Below are 25,028 nucleotides of genomic sequence, written 5' to 3'. Positions count from 1 at the left end.
ATCACATGCTATTGTTTTTTTTTTATGGCTGCATCTGTGGCATATGGACATTCCCAGGCCAGGGATTGAACCTGAGCCTTCATAGCAGTCAGATTCTTAACCTATTACACTATAGCAAGAACTCCCACAATGATATTTTTAAGAGGGGGAACAGCCAATAGAGGAATCATAAGATGAATGTTATCATTTCTACATAGAAAAATACTATGCACCTGTAAAATTATTAAAAATTTTTTTCAGGATGTGGGAAAACATATATAAGGTAACACAATTGTTTACGAAGTTTGAGCTCATCCATGTGGAAATTAGTCTTGAAACTGTGCCAACTATTAACAGTGGTTATTTCTTTGTAGTAGATCATAGGTTATTTTTCTGTTTCTGTTTTCCAAATTTTTTACACAGATCATGCATTTTCTAGACAGAAAATAAACAGACAAATAGAAGTTTCAGCTTCAATATCACCATTTCTGTGCAGCTTTCCCTACACCTCCTTATTTAACTGGGGACTCCATGTTCCACGCTCCCCCAGGAATAACTCCATTCTGAAGGTGACGACGCTAGAATTGCCCGTTTCATCTCTGCCTCTTCCTAATTGTATCTCCTCTGAGGAAGTTATCATGCATTATTAACCCTTGCCTTCCTGTGAACCTCATCCAGAGACAAGCTCATGGTTGTTAATCAATGTTTGCTATATAAAAGGAATGAGTGAGTGGATGAATGAATAGAAGACTTAATAAATGGAACTGACTTGACAAAAATACATTAAGAAAATTGTTCATTCAAAATAATCAATGACAATAAAAGCCAAGTTCCATTTGGATTCACAGAAGATAGAAGATAGAAAGCAGAGAGAGAGAGAGAGAGCAATTTTTCAGTGAAGACAGTGAAATTGAGAGAGAAAAAAAAGCCTATGGTTAAAACATACACACACAACTCAACATAATGGAATATCACAGCCTACTGAACTTCCAATATATTCCAAGACCAAGAATCTGTTTAAGGCTGGGATATTTATCTAGTAACCATATCCCATTACAGCAACTCAGTTATTTTACATGTTTGGAGTTACATATACATAAACTAAATAGATACTCATTATTAGTTTAATCAGCAATGGCTGGTTGACTCCCTACTGAAGGAAAAAAAAAAGCTACAGGATACATGATTGCAATGTGTTATAAAAATTCAATTTATTCATAAAATTAATGAAATATAGCCAGGATATTAATTTATAGTTATACTTCTCTGGAGGCAGATATCTGGTTTGAATCTGATCTCTGCCTTTTAAAAGCTGAGTGATCTTGGGCAAGTTATTTGACTTTTTTTTTTTTTTTTTTGATTGCACCCACAGTATGCAGAAGTTCCTAGGCAGGGATTGAACCTATGAACCTGTGCCACTGCAGTGACCATGCCACATCCTTAACCCACTGAGCCCCATGGGAACTCCTATTTGACCTTTCTAAGGCTCAGTGTTCTTACATATAAAATGAGATAATAAAAGCATGAACCTGATAGGATTATGGTAAAAAAACAAATAAAATGAGAGAAGTATGACATCAAAAGACGCTTAAAGCTCATTCCTATTTATATCCAGACCTGTAGCTCTCGTACATAAATTGTTTCCCTTTTTATTATGTGTCATAAAGTGTGGTAAATACTACAAATATTATCTCATTTCATCCTCATAATATTTGTTATAAGGAGGTACTGTTATTCTACTTTCTAATCCTTTTGTTTCTATAATATTGATAGTAATATCCCCTCTTTTCTGATTTTAGTTGTTTGAAGTCTTCTCTCTCCTTAATCAATCTAAACATTTGTAAATTATTTATTTATTAATTTTATTTCCCCAATACATTTTTTTTCTACTGTACAGCAACTTGACCCAGTTACACATACATGTATACATTCTATTTTCTCACATTATCATACTCCATCATAAGTGACTAGACATAGTTCCCAGTGCTACACAGCAGGATCTCATTGCTAAATTTTGTTGAACTTTTTCAAGAAGCAACTCTTGGTTTTGTCGATTTTCTCTATTGCTTTTTCTAGTCCATTTTTTAAAATCATATTTTTCTACTTTAAAGATGAGGAATCTGATGCCTAATTTTTAAGATGTTACAGATCTGAGTCAAGATTCAAACAAAGACTGTCAGGTTCCAAAGCTTAATCTCATCGGCTGTTTTGAAAAGAAGGCACCAAATCTGAGTTCACACCAACGTTTAACCCACAGAAAATTCATTTTGTAATTTTGCTATGGCACATCACATTACTTGATATGCTATGGCTTAAATTTTATTCCCTAGTAGTCACACTTAAGTACCCTCCTATTTCTTTTCTTTTTAAATACTTCAAGCATGAAGTTGAGTACAGACATAATTATAACTGAAAACTATGTACTACCACCCAGCTTGGTCAGATATTATAATTTCATCAAATTTGCTTCAGATCTTTTTTTTTTTAAAATAAATCATTACAGAAATAAGCATATGAATTCCTTCCTAATTCCAAAAATACGACTATTCTTTTAAATTTCCATGCATGTTTTTCTGCTTCTAATACATGTTTGCAACCATAAACAATATGTAGAACTGTTTTGCCTAATTTGAAACTTGGTTTAAATGGTATCTCACTGTCAGCATCCATCTGAGGTCTGCTTATATCGTTGAATAAGTTTTAAAGATTTTGCCACTTGGATGGAATTAGTGTAAATTCTTTTAACATTTAGATAGTGTTTTATCATATGTTTATATTCTGACTTAATCACTCATATTGATGGACATTATGGTTGTTTCCAAGTTGTAAGAATACAAATAATGCTGCAATAAGTACATATAGATATATATTTTTGGCTGCACCAGTGACACATGGAAGTTCCCAAGCCAGGGATCAAATCTGACCTTCAGCTGCAACCTACACCACAGCTGTAGTGATGCCAGATCCTTAATCCACTGCACCAGGCAGGATTGAACCCACACCTCCACAGTGACTAGACCTGCTGCAGTAGGATCCTTAATCCACCCTGCCACAGTGGGAACTCCTGCAATGATTATTGTTATACTCCCAGGCCACATATTGTGAGATTTCTCTATTAAGCTGCAAGGCCAAGGAGTATACTCATCCTCAAAGTTATGAGATATACCAAAATCCCCTACAAAGTGGCAGCAGTAACTCACACTAAACCAGCATTAGTTCATATCATTCCACACATCTGGTATTGCCAGGCTTTAAAATGTTTTTACTCTGTTGGAGATAAAATATTTCATACTTTAACATGCAGTTCCCTACCTATGAGTGAGATTAAACATTCTTTTATTTTTTATTTTATATTTTTATATTAGTTCTTTTTTACTTCTGCTTTTTATATGCCTATTTTTCTACTAAGTTGTTAAAGGAGGGAGACAAGACATACTAAACAAATAAGAAAGCAAAATACCTAGGATGTCAAATGGTCAGATACACTATGGGAAGACCAGAAGCAGAGAATTCAATCTTAAATAGAATAGTTAGGGAAGACCTTAGCAGGAAGGCGACATTTAGCAAAGTCCTAAAATCAGTGCAGGCAGAAGCTATAACGGGAAAATTATAACGTGATCAGACATGAAGTGGTACATAGGGATTTGTTATGATTATAAGCTATGAAAATTTCTATGCTTTGAACACAACTCTTTTCAGTTATATGTTGCAACTATTTTTCCTAGTCCAAAGCTAACCTTCTTATTTTGTTTACAGTGACACATAAAACTTTTAAAAACTTAATGCAATAAAATACATTAGTACTTTCCTTTAAGGTAGGTGTTTTTTCTTTGTTTTATTCAATAAATCCTTTCCTATCCCTGAGTCATAAAGATTTTCTCCTATAGTTATTTTTAAAGTTTTTAAAGATAAGCCTTTTGCATTTAATGCACTTGGGACTGGTATTATTTATATGATTTCGTGTTAGGATTCAACAAAGTTTCTGTATAGATATCATGCATCGTCCTTTTACCATTTTAATATTAGTCTATGCTGTCTGCATTGATTTGTAATGATATACCTATCATACTTTATGTGTAAAATCAGCATAGTTTATTTTGGGGCTCTAGATTTCATTCCATTTTTCTATTTTCTATTTCTGTGCAAATTAATGCTCACACTGCCCTAATTACCACAATTATAATCTTACATTTTCACAACGGGTAAGACCTATCCATCTATGGCTCCTACATCTGCCCTCCTTCCTTCCATTCCTCCATCTCATCCATCCATCCATCCCTTATTATTATTCATAAATATTTCTTTCGAGTCTAACTTTGCCAAACACTGGTTTGGCCCCTAGGGATTTAATAACAAAGTAAACAGATATCTCTACCCTCATAGAGCTTACATTCCAGGCAATGGAGACAGACACTAAAATAAACGATAAATAAGTATGCCAGATGGTGATAATGGCCGTGGAGACATAGGAAGCAGGGACGAGGATCTAGCACATGATAACACCTGATATAATACATACACCCCAAAATCTAATGGGATAAACATGAACTTCTTTTCAATACACACTAGACATTTAGAGATTGCAATAAAAACTCAAGATGCTCACGCTCGAAGTCTCGCAACAGTTTACAACTTTTGGTGATTTATCTCTGTCCTCAAGGGATGGTATATGAAAATGCAACCTGTCCTTGCCAGGCTGTGAGTACACAGGGAAGTTTATTCTAGTCACCTGGGAGAAGAGATCTGAGCACATATGTATTCTGTCTGGTCCTTTACTTTGGTCTGACTTAAGACACTAGTCTTGGACCAGATTGAGACTGCAGTTTGTCAGCTGGACAGCATGGAAGCCTGGAAAAGTTTCTGGTTCTAGAGAGCTGGGAATAAGCCCAGAGTTCATAAACACAACTCCTTCACAAAATACTAATGTTTTACAAGCTGTCTGGAAGTGTTACACACTTAAAATTGAATAAGCACTGCTTTTGCTACCTCCCTCAACTTCTAGGGTAAAAAAGCCACTGGATCATTGCTTTTAAAAGTTTATTTATGTGTTTTAGCCCAGGTGTCAAATCTTTGGCAGTGATCATCATTACTCTGTGTGAAGTTCAGTATATTTTATTTTTAACCCACAATGGGCTCTGTGTAACTCTAGGCAAGTTATTTAACCCTTCTAAACGTCAGTTTCCTCACTTCAAGGCAGGGTAACAATACCTAATTGCAGACTTGTCGTGACCATTAAGTACTGTTTTGAAAGACCTTAGGACAGTGACAGTATGGGGTAGTCATGGAAAAAATGGCAGTCCCTATCATTAGAATTGTTATACAAATAATCATAGATATTTGCCAAAGATCTCTGAGACATGGCCATGTTCTGGTATCTCTCTGGGTCTAGGACCTCAGCCTCTCTGGAACTGTTCCTGTCTGAGCATATAGAAGGTAAATATATGAATGGAGACCACAGGACCCAGTTCCAGCCCCAAGACTTTGTTATCACCAACATGTGAGGGGTGTCTGTGTCCCACTGAGAGCCACAACACTGTAAATAGCATCAATTTGTTAGGGTTACCTCATCTGCATATCCCCCAAACTTTACACCCTGCAGGATGGGTACTGTAGAGCTGGCATGTACACCAATTACATCCAGGAGTAATACATTAGGATTGCTAATTTGCATACAACCAATCATAAAAAAGGTAACACCCCTATGGGAATCAGGAAACCTCTAGGGGAGCCTATCACGGTAAAGGAGTTCTCACTACAGAGTGTGAGGATTCTTTACTGCAGGGGCTCCCTGACCCTCCTCTCTTCTAATTTTCCAACCAGGCTCTGGCTAGAGGTCTGGAACTTGTTTTGACAAGAACTGTAGATCCAATCTACAGTGACAATTTGCCCGCAGTGAGGACAGTGATAGCATCCATACCCACAGGGCGACTAGTGTGCCAGCAGAAGAACCATCTAAAGGTTTGGGTAATGCGAATTTTAACCTCTATTCCAAGTGAATACATGTGTCTGCGTGTGTGCGCTTGTGTGTTAGTAAGTATGCAAGAGAAGGAAGGTTTAGTTGAGAGAAGCTAAATACTTTTATGTTGGATACTTCTTTGCTATATTGAGTAATTCTATAATAAATATTAATCATTGAAAAGAGTTATCTCTGGTTTTATTACATCACAGACAGCAGATGAATATAGCATAGTTCACAGGTCTTAGACCTCCAGAGGCTTTGAGAGTCTGATTCACCTACTCATCCATCCGTCTATCTCCCCCTCCATTCTTATACTTGATATGTGTTTATCAGACTCTGTTATAGTCCAGACACAGTTCTAGGTCCTGGTGATACTGTGGTGCTCATAGTCAAATGGGGGTAAACAGGTAAGCGATGATGACAGACTAGGATTAACTCTAAGACAGAGATAAGCACTAGCTGTTAAAAGAGCACAGATGGGGTCTGCCTTAGAGGGGAGTCCATGAACTTTACTTTAAAGCCAGTTTCAAAAACAAAACAAAACAAAACAAAACAAAACAAAACAAAACAAAATGTTGGCACGTTGCCTTGTCTGTTCCAGTTACTCTGGGACATCTAGTGTCTCCCCTACTCTTGCTTCTGCATCCTGCAATGTTCTCCTATTTGTTGTCTTTATGTCAATTTCCCCATCCTGCTCCTTGCTTTGTTCTTGGACTTGGTGGACTATGGGTCTTCTCTGTTGTGACTTTCAAAACCTCTATCTACATAGTTTTCCCTCATTCTATGGAAATTCTCATTCTGAGAATTTCAGATAATGAACTGGCCCAGTTAAGTTTTCTGGGAGACCAAAGCCCATCCTTCTAAGCCCAGTAAAGCTGACTGTCCTTTGAGTGAGTTTTTGGGAGGCTCCAGGCTCAAAGTCCCTTTGCCCTGTAGCCTGCCATCTCCAGATGCCCCCTGGAGGCACAAGTAGCCAGTATAGGGCTGCCTACCATGTGTGCCTCATGGCTAAAATTAAGGGCAGCAGGGTAGAAAGTGGATCTGCTGACACCACAGTTAGACAAGCTTGCACTGAGGCTATAAAACACCCTTGGCGGAGCACACCAGTAAATTGTCCCACTAATTAGTTTATTATTTCATTTGGGAGATCAAATACATAAATAAAATTAATAAACCCTGCAAAATAAGTGCATCACTGGAAATAAAAGTATTTCTCAGGTCATTGCCTTAAACACAGACATTACATGCTAGAATAATGTTAGCACAAGAAAGGCAAATCATGCTGCCTTGCAAGCTAGAATGCACCAGCAGCAGCTGGAGGTGGGGAAGGGGGTGGGTGGTGAGCCTAGGGATGGGTCTGAAGACATGGAGGGTGTTCTCCTCTCTGTCACTGCTTACAGTGTGACCTTGAACAAGTCGCTTTCCTCCCCCAGCCCACTAATGAGCGTGTTTACTTATGAGTTAAATAAGGGGGTTGGACTCCTCCAGCTATGTCATTTCATGATTATGGGAATCATATGAAAACCAAATTCAGATTATTATTATCATTTCAGTCCTTAAATAATGCATAGTGAATGTGAAGTGAAATCTGGGAGTCCCCTGTAATATTCCAGTACAGATTTAAACTTGGGGAGCTCTTTAACAATATCTAACCTGATATTCACCTACGGGTAACAAGTAAAGGGGACGGAGCTCACACGCTCTGAGGGCCTATTATATGCTAGAAACTATGCTAATGACATTCCCATATCAACCCTAAGAAATATAATCTCAGAGAAGAAATAAAACGTGGCTGAATTCACACAGAGAAGAACAAAATTAGGTTTCCTACTCCTTGGGCAAAGGCTTTTCCTCCAGCTATGTTTGATTGTCCGGTCTCTTTCTGGGACCCCAGGCTAGGCCTTTTATTGTGTAGCAGCTCACCAGGCTCTTGGGAGATACCATGGGTGGTGGGACCTGTGTGGTGTCCCTTTTGTACAATGCAGATGGCAGAAGGAAGAGTGGAGTAGAGATGGACAGTCCAGCACATGTGACTGCTCCTAGGCATCAAGGGACGGGACGTGTGTACAGATTCCCTCTTTAGGACGAAAGCACCCCTTCCCCAGAGACTGGGAGTGTTGAGCTCTGACTGCTTGTGGCCAAGGACCTGCATCCCTGATGCCCTTGTCTGATGACCATCTTCTCTCCCAGGAGTGATGCCCTACCCCAGAGACAGCCTGCATCCAATGACTGGCAGTGAGGGGTGGCTATAAAAGCCTGGCCTCCTTGCTGCAATTTGGTACCACTCTAGAGGGCCATCCCAGCTTTAGCGCTTCCCTTGGCTGAGGCCTTGGCTTTGACTGCGTCATTGTTGAGATGCTCCACCCCCCTAGTCCATACTGATTCCTTCACTCCCCAGTCAATTTCCTACATTCAAATCTGTCTCAAGGTGGGCTTCCTGAGAAAGCTGACTGGCCATGCTGCAAAAACTTCAAAAAGCACAATACAGACTGACCATTCAACTCAGGTAAAGAAGCAGTAAGAAATGATGGTGAATTTGTATAGAATAAGAACTTTAGAAACAAATTATTCCTTAGGATGAGACTTCTGGGCTTGGACAGTCTGGGCAAAACTCAGGTGTGGGTGAAAAAAAGTCATCCCACTCTGTCTACAGGTGCCACCTCTTAGGGGAGATTGGGTCCCAAGGGACAAGTGAAGGCAGGAAGGCAGGTTGCCTTTAGAGCAAGGAGAAGGTACCCTGATATAGAGGAAAGGACAAGTGCTTTGGAGCCAGAGGAGCTGCAAGTCAGATTTGGTTCTTTATGACCTTGAGCATGGTACAAAAACTTAATGAGCCTCAGTTTCCTTAACTATTAAATGGGACTATAATCCCTATCTTGCATGACCTTTCTGAACTACCTTGTATATATTGAACATTTCTCTGGAATTATGCCTAGAGAGAAAGTGCTACAACTTTGCAGGATAATGACTTCTCCCAAGGGGTCTTAAAATCTCTTTTGTGTACCTCTTGGTTTGTCTCTGACTCACCAGGACACAGTACAGTGGGCTCCTAGTGGAGGGTATTAATGAAAGAAAAGGCCCTGGTGAATGTTAGCCTCAGGAATGGCAGCAATGTGGGACTAAAGGATGATCGCAAACATGAAACTCACGAAGTTTGATCTACCCTACCGTCAGCTGACATCCTGAGAGTCACAGAGATTTCTGGCATCTCAGACTTTTGGTTTTGTTTTACTTTTAGTATTCTCCACTGCCTTACTTTTTTTAAATTAAAGAAACAGCTCTATTGGCTAGACAAAGCTCTGTCTAGAAATCCGTTGCACCTCTCATTAGTTAGCTATATAAACACATAAGGCACTAAGGCAACCCCTCTATAGAATCAGGTACAAAGTATTACAGAAGAAGAGTAGAAGGGACACTTAACCTTCATCGCAGACCTGGGGCAGAGAGACAGAAATGGCCTCTTAAGGCAGTGACTCTTGAGTGGAATCTTATAAGCTGTTAGATGGGAAAGGGACTAGTGCAGTCCAGATGGGAAAGAAATAGTGCAGTCAAGATGGAGAGACAAGCTCAGGCTGACTGCACTCAGGGGTCAAAGGTTATGGTATGTGTTCACATCATCTACTGGAAATGCAAGGCTTGGGGGAAAACCATTTGATAGTCATCCTGGACCATTATACTGACATTCCAAATTCCGTTTTTCCTCTGCCGGTATTTTCACATCATTTTGCAATTGGGACTACCATGTTTGATATTGAATTCAACACCTCTGAGCATTTGAAGACAATATCATTGTATTTTAAAGGCATATAAATAGACGCTCAGAGATAAACAGACTTGTCCAAAGTCACCTACTAGTAAGAGGTCAAAATGGGATACAAAAGACTTCCGACATCAGATCATCAATTTTTTTTTCTACTGAACACCAATAACCTGAATATTGATGACTTTTTTGTTTTGGTTTTACTACACTGTATAATACCCTTTATTGTTAATTACATATTTTAAAGTGTCTATGGTAATGGGAGATGAATATTTTTCCCTCCCAATGTTATCTACCATATGGTTTTAAAAATACCACAACTTATTGTTCAGCATTGAATAAAAGGCATATTAAGACATATCTCAAGCTATATAAAACACTGCTAGGATTAATTTATATTATTTTATAATATGCATATGATAAATCTTCATGAATATGAAATCCTTTGTTGGGGTGATATGTATGTACAATTTTTAAGTGGCTAATTAAAATAAACAAGAACAGAAAGAGATCAAAGTCTGCAACTAGAACTCGTGTTCAATTCTCAAAGGTCAATCTAATAGAAATGTAAATGAGAGGGTAAGTTGGTAGGCTGGTGGGGTGGGTAGAATAAAATTCATGCTGAAGTCTTTTTTTTTTTTTTATTTTCCCACTGTACAGCAAGGGGGTCAGGTTATCCTTACATGTATACATTACAATTACATTTTTCCCCCACATGTTGAAGTCTTAGAGTCCATGAGGAGGCAACATGGAGTGCTGAAAATGTACTCTTTTGGAATGAAACAGATCATTTCTGTAAATTCTGTGTAAATTAGAACAAGTCCTTTCACTAGTCGGAAGCTGTGTTTCCTCTTCCACAAAGCAAGGCTGTTCTGAAATTAAATGAAGGATGGATGTCAGCAGGTGCTTGGTACATGGAAGCATTTGGAAGAACTATTATTAGTCCTCTGCCTCCACATTTTTAGTTGATCTGCAAAATACGACTTTGCGGGAGCAAAAGACAAGTTGATGTAGACAAAGAAAAGAGTTGATCTTTTTAAACTAAATTTTCTCCAGTATATTTAGGAAAGAAGCTATACATATGAATTCAACTAACTCCAGGACTTATAAATTGTGAGCTATCTGCTCTGGAAATGTGGGCTCCTGGCACACTGCAGATATATTTGTCTTTCTTTTCCAACACATGCATAGCTATGTAAATTGCTTCTTTTAAATTATTTCAAGTACTACATAAACATTTACAACTTTAAGCCAAAATAAATCCCATGCTGTAAACTTAAGACACAGCTTTGAAGGGCAATTTGGCAATATATAACAAAAGCCTTAAAATTTGGTTAAACCTATGACCCACTTTTAGAAATTCATCCTAAATAAATAATTATGGATATTCGGCCATAAAACTGTCTATGTATCTTTATAACAGTGAAATATTAGAAATAAAGAGATTCAACAACAGTGGTCTAGATAAATAAATTTTGTCTATCCATATTATGAAGCCATTAAAATGATAATAAAGAAGAATATTTAATGCTATTAAAATAAATTCTTAACATTCTAAGTAGAAAAAATAGGACAGCAGAACGTGAATGGGACTACTTTCATAAAAAGTACTTAAGTGTATAAGAAAAAATGAAAGAAAATGCCCCAGATGTTATGAATAATTATGATGAGCATGTGGGAGAATTTTATTTTCTTCTTGCTTATTTGTATTTCCTAAAAGCTCAATCATAAATATTTATTTATATTTTAGAGGGTACTGATCCTCTCAAATTCATATTAAAATTCATGCAATAAACAACTTGAAAATACAAATAATATTCTGAAAAAATATGTTTGTATAGAAATATTTGACAAATGCAGTGTGTTTATTCTATTAAAAGTTAGGCAAATTGATAAGAAGAATATTTTGATACCTTAATAGATAAATGAGGAAAGGACATGAATAAAATAATTAATACAATGAATAAACAGGTATGTGGAAATATTCAAGTTTAGAAGCAATCAAATAACATGCAAATTGATAAAATTTGGTGATTTTAAAGTTATCAAATTAGCATAGTTTAAATAAAAAGAGCATAGTTTAAATAATAATCAGTGCTAGTAGAGAAAGAAATAGATTTTTGCAGGTATTGTAGGTAAAAGCTTAAAATGGTACAGTATTTTGGTAAAATACATGAGCAATATTGCCTTAAATATTGGTAATTTTTGACTGAATGAATGATTCTACTTTGGGGAGTGATTTCAAAATCATTCTACACATAGAATCCATACTATGAGCAAAAATGTTGAGTGCAGCATTATTTATGACAGGGTAATTGGAAACAAATGCCTTATCAGTAGTAGGAGAGAGAGTGACATTTTCATTACAGAATAGTATATAGCTATTAAAGCGATCGTTAAGAATGATATGTAGGAAACTAAAATGTGTATTTTTAAGAGAAAAATCATGACTCACAGCAAATTTGTGTGTATACACTCAGACACACACACATGCACTCACTCACTCAAGTATAGAGCTACAACCTGCAAGAAAATACACTAAGAGTTTTTAAAAGCATTACCTCTGAATTGTGGAATTGACTTTTACCTTCTATTTTCTTCATGTGTGTGCATGAGTGTGTGTGTGTTTCAAAAATCTTTTGAAATCTTTGTGTGATTCAGATTTCCTTAAATGAATACGGATTAGTTTTATAACCTGGAAAACTCCCTCTGTGAAATAAGTTATTATTATTTTTTTAAATGATCTTCTTCTGGTCTTAGGAAAGTCTGTAAGCACTAGCTTTCAATGTAGTGAAAACTTGAGGAATATTTTCCCACTTAATTATTTAGGGTAAGGAGGTTGTTAGAGAAAAAACAAAGCAATAGCAGTTAAAAGTAGTCTGCAACGATTTAAAATCTGGTAGGTGTCTTAAATCCTTTTTATGGGGAGCATATTCAGCTACAGAAAATCAAGCAAAGAAAAAGACAAATTCTATTTCTTTATATTTTAAATGTGTGTTTTGGGGAGGGGGAGGAGGAAAGTGACCATAATGAACAGAAAAGGCATTCGAATAGAAAATCAAAGCAGGAGGCATACTAAATTCATTGTTATCCTTCCTCAACCAGTCCAGGTTTGCATAACAATTGGGGGCCACGTGTATGGGGCCAACAAAGTTGAGACTGTCCACTGAGCATCCTAAGAAGAAGACGTTGGTTTAGATGCAGGTCTGCTGCACAAAAGAAACTGGGGAGATAGGCAGCCTTGTCAGTGATACTCAGAAAATATTTGTGCAACCAATATATCTGAGGTCTAATCCCACTTGTCACTATTTTACCCCCAACATCCTGAGGACCCAGTCTCCTTATCTGCGTGAGGAGTGCTCATTTATGCATTAATGTGCTCATTTACTCATTAAATATATATTGATTGCTCAGCACTGTGTGGGGCAGCAAAATGTAACTATGAACAAGACAGACTTTGGCCTCTTCTCAGATGCTAGCAGGTACACCCCACTACAGAACAGTGTAAAGCATGGGTGCTGAAACAAGATGATTCAATTCTTACCTTAAAGCTCCTACTTCAGAAATTGGTGTTGGATTTTGTCAAAAGCTTTTTCTGCATCTACTGAGAAGATCATATGGTTTTTATTCTTCAGTTTGTTAATGTGGTGTATCACACTGATTGATTTATGGATATTGAAGAATCCTTGCATCCCTGGGATAAATCCCACTTGATCATGATGTACAATCCTTTTAATGTATTGTTGGATATGGTTTGCTAGTATTTTTTTTGAGGATTTTTGCATTTATATTCATCAGTGAAATTGGCCTGTAATTTTCTTTTTCTATGGTATCTGTCTGGTTTTGGTATCAGAGGATGGTGGCCTCATAGAATGAGTTTGGGAGTGTCCTTTCCTCTGTGATTTTTTGGAATAGTTTCAGAAGGATAGGTGTTAGCTCTTCTATAAATGTTTGGTAGAATTCACCTGTGAAGCCATCTGGTCCTGGACTTTTGTTTGTTGGAAGTTTTTTAATCACAGTTTCAATTTCAGTACTTGTGACTGGTCCATTCATATTTTCTATTTCATCTTGGTTTAGTCTTGGAAGATTGTACTTTTCTAAGAATTTGTTCATTTCTTCTATTCCACTATTATTCAACATAGTTTTGGAAATCCTAGCCATAGCAGTCAGAGAAGAAAAAGAAATAAAAGGAATCCAAATTGTAAAGGAAGAAGTAAAACTACTGCTATTTGCAGGTGACATGATACTATACCTAGAGAACCCTAAAGACTCTACCGGAAAACTGTTAGAGCTCATCCATGAATTTGGCAAAGTCACGGGATACATAATTAATACACAGAAATTGACTGAATTTCTATATACTAACAATGAAAGATCAGAAAGAGAAATTAAGAAAGCAATCCCTTTTACCATCGCATCCAAAAGAATAAAATACCTATAAGTAAACCTACCTAAAGAGACAAAAGACCTGTACTCTGAAAACTATTTGACACTGATGAAAGAAATCAAAGATGGCACAAATAGATGAAAAGACATACCATGCTTTTGGATTGGAAGAGTCAGTATTGTCAAAATGACTGTACTACCCAAGGCAATCTACAGATTCAATGTAACCCCTATCATATTACCAAGGATATTTTTCACAGAACTCAAACAAAATATTTTAAAGTTTGTTTGGAAGCACAACAGATCAAGAATAGCTAAAGACATCCTGAAAAAGAAAAATGGAGCTGGAGGAATCAGGCTCCCTGACTTCAGACCATACTACAAAGCAACAGTCATCAAAACTGTATGGTACTGGCACAAAGACAGAAATATAGATCAGTGGAAGAGGATAGAAAGCCCAGAATTAAACCCACACACCTACAGTCATCTAATCTATGACAAAGGAGATAAAAATATACAATGGAGAAAACACAGTCCCTTCAATAAGTGGTGCTTGGAAAACTGGACAACCACATGTAAAAGAATGAAATTAGAACACTTCCTAACACCATACACAAAAATAAACTCAAAATGGATTAAAGGCACAGATATGAGACTAGATACTATAAGACTCTTAGAGGAAAACATAGGCCAAACACTCTCTGACATAAACGACAGCAACATCTTCTCAGATCCACCTCTTAGACTGATGGTAAAAACAAAAATAAACAAATGGTACTTAATTAAACTTAAAAGTTTCTGCACAGCAAAGGAAACCCTAAACAAAATGAAAAGGAAATCCACAGAATGGGAGAAAATCTTTGCAAATGAATCAACTGACAAGGGATTAATCTCCAAAATTTATAAAACCTCCTAACACTCAATACCAAAAAAACAAACAACGCCATTGAAAAATGGGCAGAAGATCTAAACAGACAATTCTCCAAAGAAGACATATAGATGGTGAAAAAACACATGAAAAGATGTTCAGCATCACTCATTATTAGAGAAATGCAAATCAAAACCACTATGAGATATCACCTTACACCAGCCAGAAAGGCCATCATCCAAATGTCTATAAACAACAAGTGCTGGAGAGGGGGTGGAGAAAAAGGAACACTAGTACCCTGTTGGTGGGATTGTAAATTGGTGCAACCACTGTAGAAAGCAGTATGGAGATTCCTCAGAAAACTAAACATAGAAGTACCATTTGACCCAGCAATCCCACTTCTGGGCATCTATCCAGAAAAAACTACGACTTGCAAAGACACATGTACTCCGATGTTCAATGCAGCTCTATTTGATATAGCCAAGACATGGAAACAACCTAAATGTCTATCGACAGAGGAGTTGATCCAGAAGATGTGGTACATATACACAATGGAATATTACTCAGCCATTAAAATGAACGAAATACCAGCATTTTTAGCAACATGGATGGACCTAGAAATTATCATGCTAAGTGAAGTCAGTCAGACAATGAGACACCAATATCCAATGCTATCACTTACATGTGGAATCTGAAAAAAGGACATAATGAACTTCTTTGCAGAACAGATACTGACTCACAGACTTTGAAAAACTTATGATTTCCAAAGGAGAAAGGTTGGGGGGGTGGGGGGATGCTGGGGGTTTGGGATAGAAGTGTTATAAAATTGGATTGTAATGGTCACTGTACAACTACAAATGTAATAAATTCACTGAGTGACACACACACACGCAAAAAGTAAAGCTCCTACTTCAAACCCTTTCATCATTTGGCCTCTGGAAGAGCACTTCCTCTTGTTTTTCTTCCTTGCCTGTTTGTCCCTATTCATACTCCTTTGCTGGTCTTCCCTTGTGATCAGTGTTCCTGAGGCTCCATCCCCTGGGCTCTCTCATTGCTAATTACACTTTCTCTTTAGGTCATTCACACCAGTCTTGTGTGACTGTAAATACTATTTTACGTACTGATAATTTATGGGTTTATATCTTCAGCTTTGATATATCACTTTAATTTCAGATGCAACATTCCATCTGGTCATTGAATAGTCATTTCCAACTTTTGATGTCCAAGAAATGAGTCTTCATTTGAAACCCTATTTTCCTAAACTCTCTCCCTGTGAGGAAATTGCTACTCCATTCTACAAGTGACTCAGGCTAAAATATTTGGAGTTATCTTTGATTCTTATCTTAAAAATAAATAAATCTCACACCAAATCCGTGAGCATATCCTATTGGCTCGACCTTCAAAATATATTCTGAACCCAACTTTCATCATTTCTTCTGCTGTGACCCTATTATGAACAACCATCATCTTTCACCTTGACTATTGCAATAGTATGCTCACTGGTTTCTTGAAATTCATCATCTTCCTTCAGTGCAGTCTCCACAAAGCAGAGAGGTTAACTATTTATTTAAAAATGAGAAAGAGACACAGAGAGTGAGAGAGAGAGGGAGATTGTTTCTTAGAGCAAGTACCAAAGAACTCAGCATGGCCAGCAAGCCCCAACCATGTTCTTGCCTCTGGTACTGCCCTGACTTCATCTTCTGACGCATGTCCCCACGTTCAATATGCTCTTCTTACACCGGCTCCCTTTGCTATTCCTCCCACATGCTAGGCACTCTTCTGTCTCAGGGCTTTTGCACTGGCTATTCCTGATTGAAAAGAACTTCCAAATATTGTCTGGCTTGCTCCCTCACTGCCTTCACATCTTTGCTAAAATGATCTTCCATTATTTGGAGAGCTTCCTCTGATAACATAGTCAGCCTACATTCTTAGGGTACTCATTTGCAAAACCACAAGGAGTGGCATTTACATCATGGTTAACATGAACTGTGGCACTTGGATTTTGGCAGTGTGCAGCCTGAAGAAGCTGTACATAGTAGTCCTGTCCATCACCCTGCCTTCTCCTGCTTTGGTCTGCTTTGTAGTCCTTCATGTTACTTGAAATCATTTTTTAGTTAATTGTTTATTGTATTTCTTATGCTTACTGTAATGCAAACTTCACCAGAGTAGTGATTTTGCTATTTGCTTATTGCTATGTCTCCAGAGATTAGAACAGCACCTGTTTTGTAGTAGATACTTAGTAAATATTTATTTAATAAATGTATGAAGGACCTGTGGCAGTTTACCTAGCATCTAGGCTTGTGCTAGCTAGTATGGCAGCTACTAGCAAAATGAGATTCTTAAGCAGTTAAAATATAGCTAGTGTGACTAAGGAACTAAATTTTACATTTTTAAAATTTTAATTATTTTAATTAATAAATTATATTAAAAATTTTAAATGGAAGCGTTGTAAAATATTTTTCCATTAAACTCAGCTTCATTGTTTTTAATAAGACTACATGTCACTTTAACCATTGCAATATGTAAGATATTTAAAGTAAATTCTTTCCACTTTTTTAATGTGGATGCTAGAAAATTTTAAATTACACTCACGGCTTGCACTATACTTCTGTTGAGCAACACTGTTCTATTTCTTATCTGTAAAAGGGCAATAAGGGTGCCTGCCTCACAGGGGTGTTGTGAAGTTTGAATGAGGTAATACAGGTAAAACACCTGGCTTAGTGCCTGGAACCTAACTACTCAGCAATGCTAGCCATTATTGTATCATTGCCATTGTTATTATTATTGAATATAGAGTATGTAGGTACATACAATAGGAACCAGCTCTTATTTGTGAGTTGAGGAAAGGCTTCATTTTGAAATGTGTTTGAGCTCAAATCTAAAGGAGGATTATGGACAAATTAAGTGAATCTTAAGAATGAAAGCTGGCAGGAAATGCACTGGCCAAAGCAAAGAACAGAGCTACAAATCAAATTTCAGTCTTTCTGACCCCCAAACCTGTGCTCTGAACCATCATATGATATTGCCTCTTAATAAACTTGTATCAATAGAAATGAAATTTAAGACTTACAAGGAGAATCGCCAGATCCTAAAAAGGGCCCATTTAATCTTGAGACAAACAATTTGAAATTTTATTTGATTCATTACTTCTCCAACCGCATGCCTGGAGACCCCTGGGCATTCTTTGAACTTATTATTTAGTGCTTGAAAACTCTACATGATAATTTTAAATTTTCTTTCCTTATTTTATTATAATCCTAAAAATTGACATACACATATTATAAATCATAGGTGCAGACACTTTATAAATGGGCAGAGCTATGAGATTTCCATACCAGCCTGTGATCACATTAATGATTACATGGGTTCCAGTGATTACTTAGTATGTTGGCAGTGCCAAACCTTTAATTCAATGCTCCTCCAACCCAGGGATCAAGGATCAGAGAGGTAAATCAAAAGTTCACAGGATTTTATTTTATATCTTTACATTTAAAGGAGTCAATGCAGAAGACTTGACCTACCCAACACTATCTCAGTAGAATTAGTATGAAGAGAAGGAAAGGAGAGGTATTTTTGATTGGCAGAATCCAATTCAATTTGAGTTGAATGCTTTGGATTGCTCTAGAAAACACATACCATATTCTGTAAACTGATATATACCCAAGTAGTATTGTGATTTTCCTTCATTATTATTCATATATAGTAAAACTGTCACAAACATACTTTACATGATAACTTGCCATAATATTGGGAAAATATTCCTTATGGAACTTTTGGCATCATCAAATCATCTGGACCTGCTCTGATGAAAAGTACTCTTAAGTCACTGCTGTACCTGGAGGGACCATTCTAATTGGCCTCACAATCTACCCGAGGGTTAAATTAATTTATGTGAACCTCACAGCTGGACAGCTGCCCAGCACTATATACGAGCAGCTGTTTGACACAATAAACCAAGAATCAGATTTTTCTTGGAGCAAGAATAAATTTTTAACAATGTCACCCATTTCCACAGAGGCAAAACACAAGATATGATTTCTGTATGAGATGATTGTGATAGAAGCCTCCTCGGAGGAAGGGTGTCACTTTCTAAGTCAAGGCTCTGTCCTGCCACATTTTTTAAGCACAACATGACATGGAAATATATTTAATAGGATTTGGCTACAGGCAAAAAGTCTGAAAAAAAGTACAGGGATTCGAAGAATTTGCTGTTGAGTTATGCATAGAATTCAGAATTTACTAGAATTGAAATCCTTAAGACACTTGTCAGCTCATAACAAAACAAAACACAACAAAAATTCCTCTCAAGTGTAACTATACTGGTATACTCATTATGATAATAGCTGTCATATTTCCAGAATCACCAACATCAAAATTGTATCTTTATATTTATTTCACAATTCAAGTCTATGGCAACTATTTTTATTCAGCACATACCAAATAACTGGCACTTCACCAGACCCTTTGCAATTACCACTTTATTAGTAATAATAGATAGCTGTAGCACTTGCGTGGGTGCATTACATATCTATAATTTTGCAACAACGTTGCAAGGTATTATGCTTTTTCCATCTTTGATCTAAATGTTTGGAACACAATATAGTGATGAGTCACCTTGTACATGCAGAAAATGACAGACGAGCAACAAAACAGAAAAAGCCTGGATCCCTGAAACACCTTATGGAGCAGAGGCATCATTCCAGGTCCAGTCAATTACCCCAGGATAATTATATGAGGAAGAGAAATAGGCTGTACTTTGTTTAAACCATTGTTGCTTTAGTATGTATTTTACATATGGGCCAATGATCTATAGACCAGCTAATAAAGATCCACACAAAACTGTAATCTCGAACACTTAGAAAGAGGGAAGTTGTTATTTTTAAGCAAAAAAATATATAGATACCAGTAAAATTGTTGAGTAATTTCTGGGAATAAAAACTGGAAAAACATAAAACTCCCATTGTTTAAGTAATAAATTGTCATATGATCTAAACGAGAATATAAATTATATCCAAAAAGTCAAAGACTGCAGTGAAGAACAAAGCTAGGTAATGAATCCTAAACTTGTTACATAATTTAAGAGTTAGGCTGGACAAGAAAGGATGTTTTCAGAGAGAAAAACAATTCCAGACAAATAGTAGGCACAAAGAAAATACTTACAAAAATTTAATGAACATATTAGCATTTTAATTAAAATTTTCAATGAGATTAATAGTAATCATTTAGACAGGAGGGTCAAATAATAGCAATATTAATAATAGCTATTTTATGCTTTGTGGTTAAGGGGGCAAAATCATTGGGTAGTTATTTGTATAACCATTTAAAATGTAACCTTTAAAAAATTTCTTAGCTTGAACTTCAGACCAGATTTGGTCTGCAGACTGTCTGTCCACACCTGATTTAGACCAAGAAGGCTGTAGAGTACAGTCGTCCCTCAGTATCCATGAAGGATTGGTTCCAGGGATGCCTATTTCCCAATTCCCCCCAGATACCAAAGTTCAAGGATGCTCAAATCTCTTATATAAAGTGGCATGATGTTTGCATATAACCTATTTACATCCTCCCTTATACTTTAATCATCTCTAAATTACTTGTAATACTTAATACAATATAAATGCTATTTAAATAATTGCTGGCATGTGGCAAGTTGAAGACTTGCTTTTTGGAACTTTCTGGAATTTCTTTCTATCTTTTTTTCTTCTATTTTTGATCTGCCATTAGTTGAATCTGAGAATGCAAAACCCATGGATACAAAGGATTGAGTGTATGAAGGAGCCCAATTCAGTAAAAGATCTGAAGTCTAAAAAAAATTAAAAATAGATATGCAGTAAGTCAACTTTTGCTGGGTCCCTATTTATTGGGGGGCCACATTTTCTCATGTGACTTTTCACAAGGTGGCCCCAGGTTTCCTTCTTGGTCTCATCTATAGATCAGTCAGACTGCTCATTATTTTCTAATCCCATACAGCATGAGACCTATGCATCTTTGCTCATGGTCCTTCCTTGCCCTCTCCTGTCTTGTTTACCTCGATAATTTGCTTGCACATGAAATCTAGTTAACACTATTATCTCTTTTGTATAGCCGTCTCTAGACCCTACCCCTATCTCACACTCTAAGCCAATACCACTTCTCCTGTGCTCTGATACTACTTCATTCATACCTCTACTATATACTCTTCATATATAGAATATGATGATTTACATCTCTCTCTCCCCCAGATTTTAAGCAGGGACTTGGTTTTTTCAGCACCTTGGACAATACATACCCCCCACAGAAGTATTCATTAAAATTAATTCTGTTTATCCAGTCTCTTTTGTGCCCAGTACTGTGCTAAACTCTTATATTCATTATCTGACTTAATTCTCACAACTACCATCTAAGATAAGCCTTAATCTCCTCATTTTACAGATGAAAAGCCCTGAAAAGTTAAATAAATTGCTCCTGGCCTCTTGGCCAGTGAAAGAACAAAGCTTAAAGAAACCCAGTCCTTAGGGACTCCACAACCCATGTTCTTGACCTGTTATATTGTTTCCTTGATTGTTGAATAAGTGAATGAAGTATGTAACTAAAATTAGGCTAATACTATTTCCTGTTGGAACATTTCTAGAATTTGTTTTAATTTTCTTTTTTTTGTTATGAGAAAATTGCCTCTGACTTCAGTTTGGAATGATATCTGGGAAAGGGTTTGATAGCCATCTTCAGGACCCTTCTAAACCTCTGTCACTAGGCTTACTCTTAACATAGGGCTTATCAGAATGCATCATCTTTAGCTGTTTTTTTTATCTGTTTCTCTCACTAGATTCTGAGCTCCCCAAGAACAGAAACCACATTTATATCCCTATTATCTAGCTCAGTTTTTGACACTGAGTTGGTAAAGATCTGGGCAGATTTAAGACTTATTGATTTGAGGTTGGACCTAGGAGATATGGCCGAGGGAGATGAGTTGGATGGGGCTTCTGGGGTATGAGTTATTTGGAAGTTAATGAAAGCATCATCTCTGCATACTTCCCTGTTCCACAAAGACTTTTCCTTGAAAAGTTGTTAGAAAATGTCTGTGAGTGAGACTTTGGCAGTTTTTTCCCTAAGCCTGAAAATATTAGGCGAATCCAGGTGGTCAAATTCAGTGTAATCAGTATTTCTCAGGGAACATTGTGGTTGGATGAATGCAGGCTGATTATACAGTAAATATTTAATTTTAGATTCTGATTATTTCGTATTGACATTTCAGAGCAGTAAATATTTTTATGCTGGTTTTCAGCCTACACCATGAAAATAACTCCCTCAATGGCAGAGTCTACACATGTAATTGTGTAATTTAATACTTTCATTTAAAATATTTCTACTTTTAAAAATCTTTTGGATTTGAAAAGAGTAATTTCTTATCCAAGAAGACTCAACCTTAGACTCTCTGGGCCAGAGACTAATTACTTTCACTAGGAAAATGCAATATTCATTTTTCTGAAAATGACTATTTTGATTTGGGTATTTTCCATCTTCCAGTGCCAATCAAACCCACATGTAAACAGTCAAGAAAGAGTTAAAATAGACATCTCCATGAAGAGATATCAAGTAGATAGCTTTTGCTTTTGATGGAAAAGTGTGGTTTCAGGCATTTACTGTTAGGAACAGGAAAAAACCTGGAGGGTTGCTGAGGAAATGCACGTTTCAGGCAGGAAATGCAGGCAGGTTTTCAGAAAGAACCAGCTCAGAATATATATTTTTTTAATTATAGGTGTGTTGGGGGCGGCGGATGTGTTTAAAGCCATCTGGTCTCATAAACTCATAAGTAATTTTATCTCGAGTATTCACAGACATTTTAGAAAAGGCATACGAAGAACTCTTTCGCCTTACAATTCCAGCATATCTCCTAATTTCTAGCATTTGTAAAAGACCTAATAAGGGAAATTGTGAGATATGATAGCTATTTTATTAGTGAACAACTTGACAGTCAGAGAGGCTGGGTAACTGAACACATGAAACAACTAATAAGAGTTAATGAAAAACAAATGCTCTCCCTTGCATTGGGCTTTCTTTAGGAGCCCTGTAAGTATTTTTCTAGTTTCTTATACTACTCCCAGAGAGGTGAGATGACCTACCTAATTGGTAAGTAGATGAAGAGTAAGTAGGCATGGTCTCTTCATCTCCACTTTTTCTCACCCTCTCTTAGGAGTCAGTAGTCTTGTAGAAGACTTGAGTTCTCCTCTATTGCACCATGCCATCAGTCTCACCTGGCCCAGAAGTCAGCCTAACTCCGGGATTCCATCAAAGGGACTACTTGGCTAATAGATTAAAGCCATGTCCTATAACCTGTCCTCCACCATTAACAGAGATGATATTCTCGCCTCCAACTTTATTTTTTTAAATGTATTGCTTAATAGGCTCAAAACTCAGCAGGGAAGAAGGATGCTTTGTATTGTGCCTCCCTTTGGAGATTCCAAAAGTAACTAACAGGGGAGTCAAGATTCAAATACTTCAAAGCTCATGCTCTAAAATCATTACTCTGGTGGCAGCAACAGTAACAAGCACCAAATAATCCACAGGCTCCCCTACACTTTCCAGCCTTTCTTGAAATTAGTTTGAAGCCCTGTTAGAAGTTCAGACATATATCGTGTGAGCAAAAATAGTATGTGTCATTTTGGGGGTAGCAATGGTCCATTGCACCACAAGCTGAGATGGTGGCACTGCCATCTCTCTAAAGTAAAGAGGCCAGAGATCCTGGATCCCCAAGTAACCACAGGGAACGGACTGTATTCTCTAAACATGCTGGGCTTCATATGAGTAAGAAAACTGTTTTTTTTTTTTTTTTTTTAAGGGCCAAATCCAGGGCATGTGGAAGTGGAAGTTCCCAGGCTAGGGGTAGAATATGAGCCACAACTGCTGGCCTACACCACAGCCACAGCAACGCAGGGTTCCAGTCACTTCTGCGACCTACACCACAGCTCACAGCAATACTGGATCCTTAACCCACTGAGCGAGTCCAGGGATCAAACCCGCATCCTCATGGATCCTAGTCAGGTTTGTTTCCACTGAGCTACAACAGGAACTCTGAAAACAAACTTTTGATTTCAATTCCTCTTCTTCCAGAGATCTGGCGGTTATTTTGTTTCAAGAGCATGGCATAGTCATACTTCACAAGGAAATAAGGGTCAATGTCAGTTCTTAACATGAACCAGGAGGACACAAGTCTAACACAGAAACAGCAGAGCAAATAAGGAAGCTCAGTGGAGCCTAATCATTCCTTAATAAGGATGTTCCTACTAACTTACCTATTAGCATGCATCTGTCTCACTCATCCTCACTGAAGTGTAATCTCTTTAGGACAAAGATGATATCATACCCATTTCTATGCCCTCAGTACCCAGCAGAGTTTCTGGGCATGCCAAATTGCCAGTATATGAATGTGGAGCAGAAGCGAAATGAAGCATTGGTAATGAATACCAGATCTGCAGTGGAGTTATTATTTCTTTGTATTATTTGTAATTATCATTAGCATAAATTATACATCTATTCAGCATAAATATATACATATATTTATGTTTAAGTTAACTATTTAGTAAACTGAATAGAGTGCATTATGTAATAATCAGGCTTTTATTTTCAACAGGCATTTGTGTTTCAGAGGTCAGACCCATCAATGCAATTAATTCAGATGGCCCAAGTGAAGGAGCGAAAGAAAAGCTTTGTAGTATGAAAATTATTAACAAAACTATCCAAAGACTTAAGAAGAGATAGAGAGAAATTTGAAGCTGGAAGGGACAGACAGCCAAGCCAGGAGCAGAGCAGCACCTAGAGGTGAAAAACATGGCTTTAGAAAATAATAATTCTATGGCTCTGTAAGGACCAAGGGCTAAGGACTGGAGCCAGGGAGGAACATTTCAGAAGTGAAGTGGAGCCTGATGTGCTGGGAGACCGGCCAGCAAACATAGCAACGTCAGCCAGGGAGACACTGACATAGATGGAGAGGCGGTGTGCATAGATGAAGGGGAAGCAGAGCTGTTCCCTTGCTGACCACAACACAAGGGAGTCACGATGGATTCCAAGCCACCAGAAGAAGGAGGTTCTAGCCAGCTCTCATT

The 25,028-nt window shown here is 37.2% G+C and overlaps 1 protein-coding gene across 5 annotated transcripts in view; it reads right to left on the bottom strand.

Annotated features, from left to right (window-relative positions):
• DAB1 (DAB adaptor protein 1) overlaps positions 1–25,028 on the bottom strand; it is a 1,219,211-nt gene that overhangs the window by 646,733 nt on the left and 547,450 nt on the right. The gene's annotated exons all lie outside the window — the stretch shown is intronic.

Source organism: Phacochoerus africanus, chromosome 8 (genome assembly GCF_016906955.1).
Source record: "Phacochoerus africanus isolate WHEZ1 chromosome 8, ROS_Pafr_v1, whole genome shotgun sequence".
NCBI lineage: Eukaryota > Metazoa > Chordata > Mammalia > Artiodactyla > Suidae > Phacochoerus > Phacochoerus africanus.
This window is presented reverse-complemented; position numbering and strand designations above follow the sequence as displayed.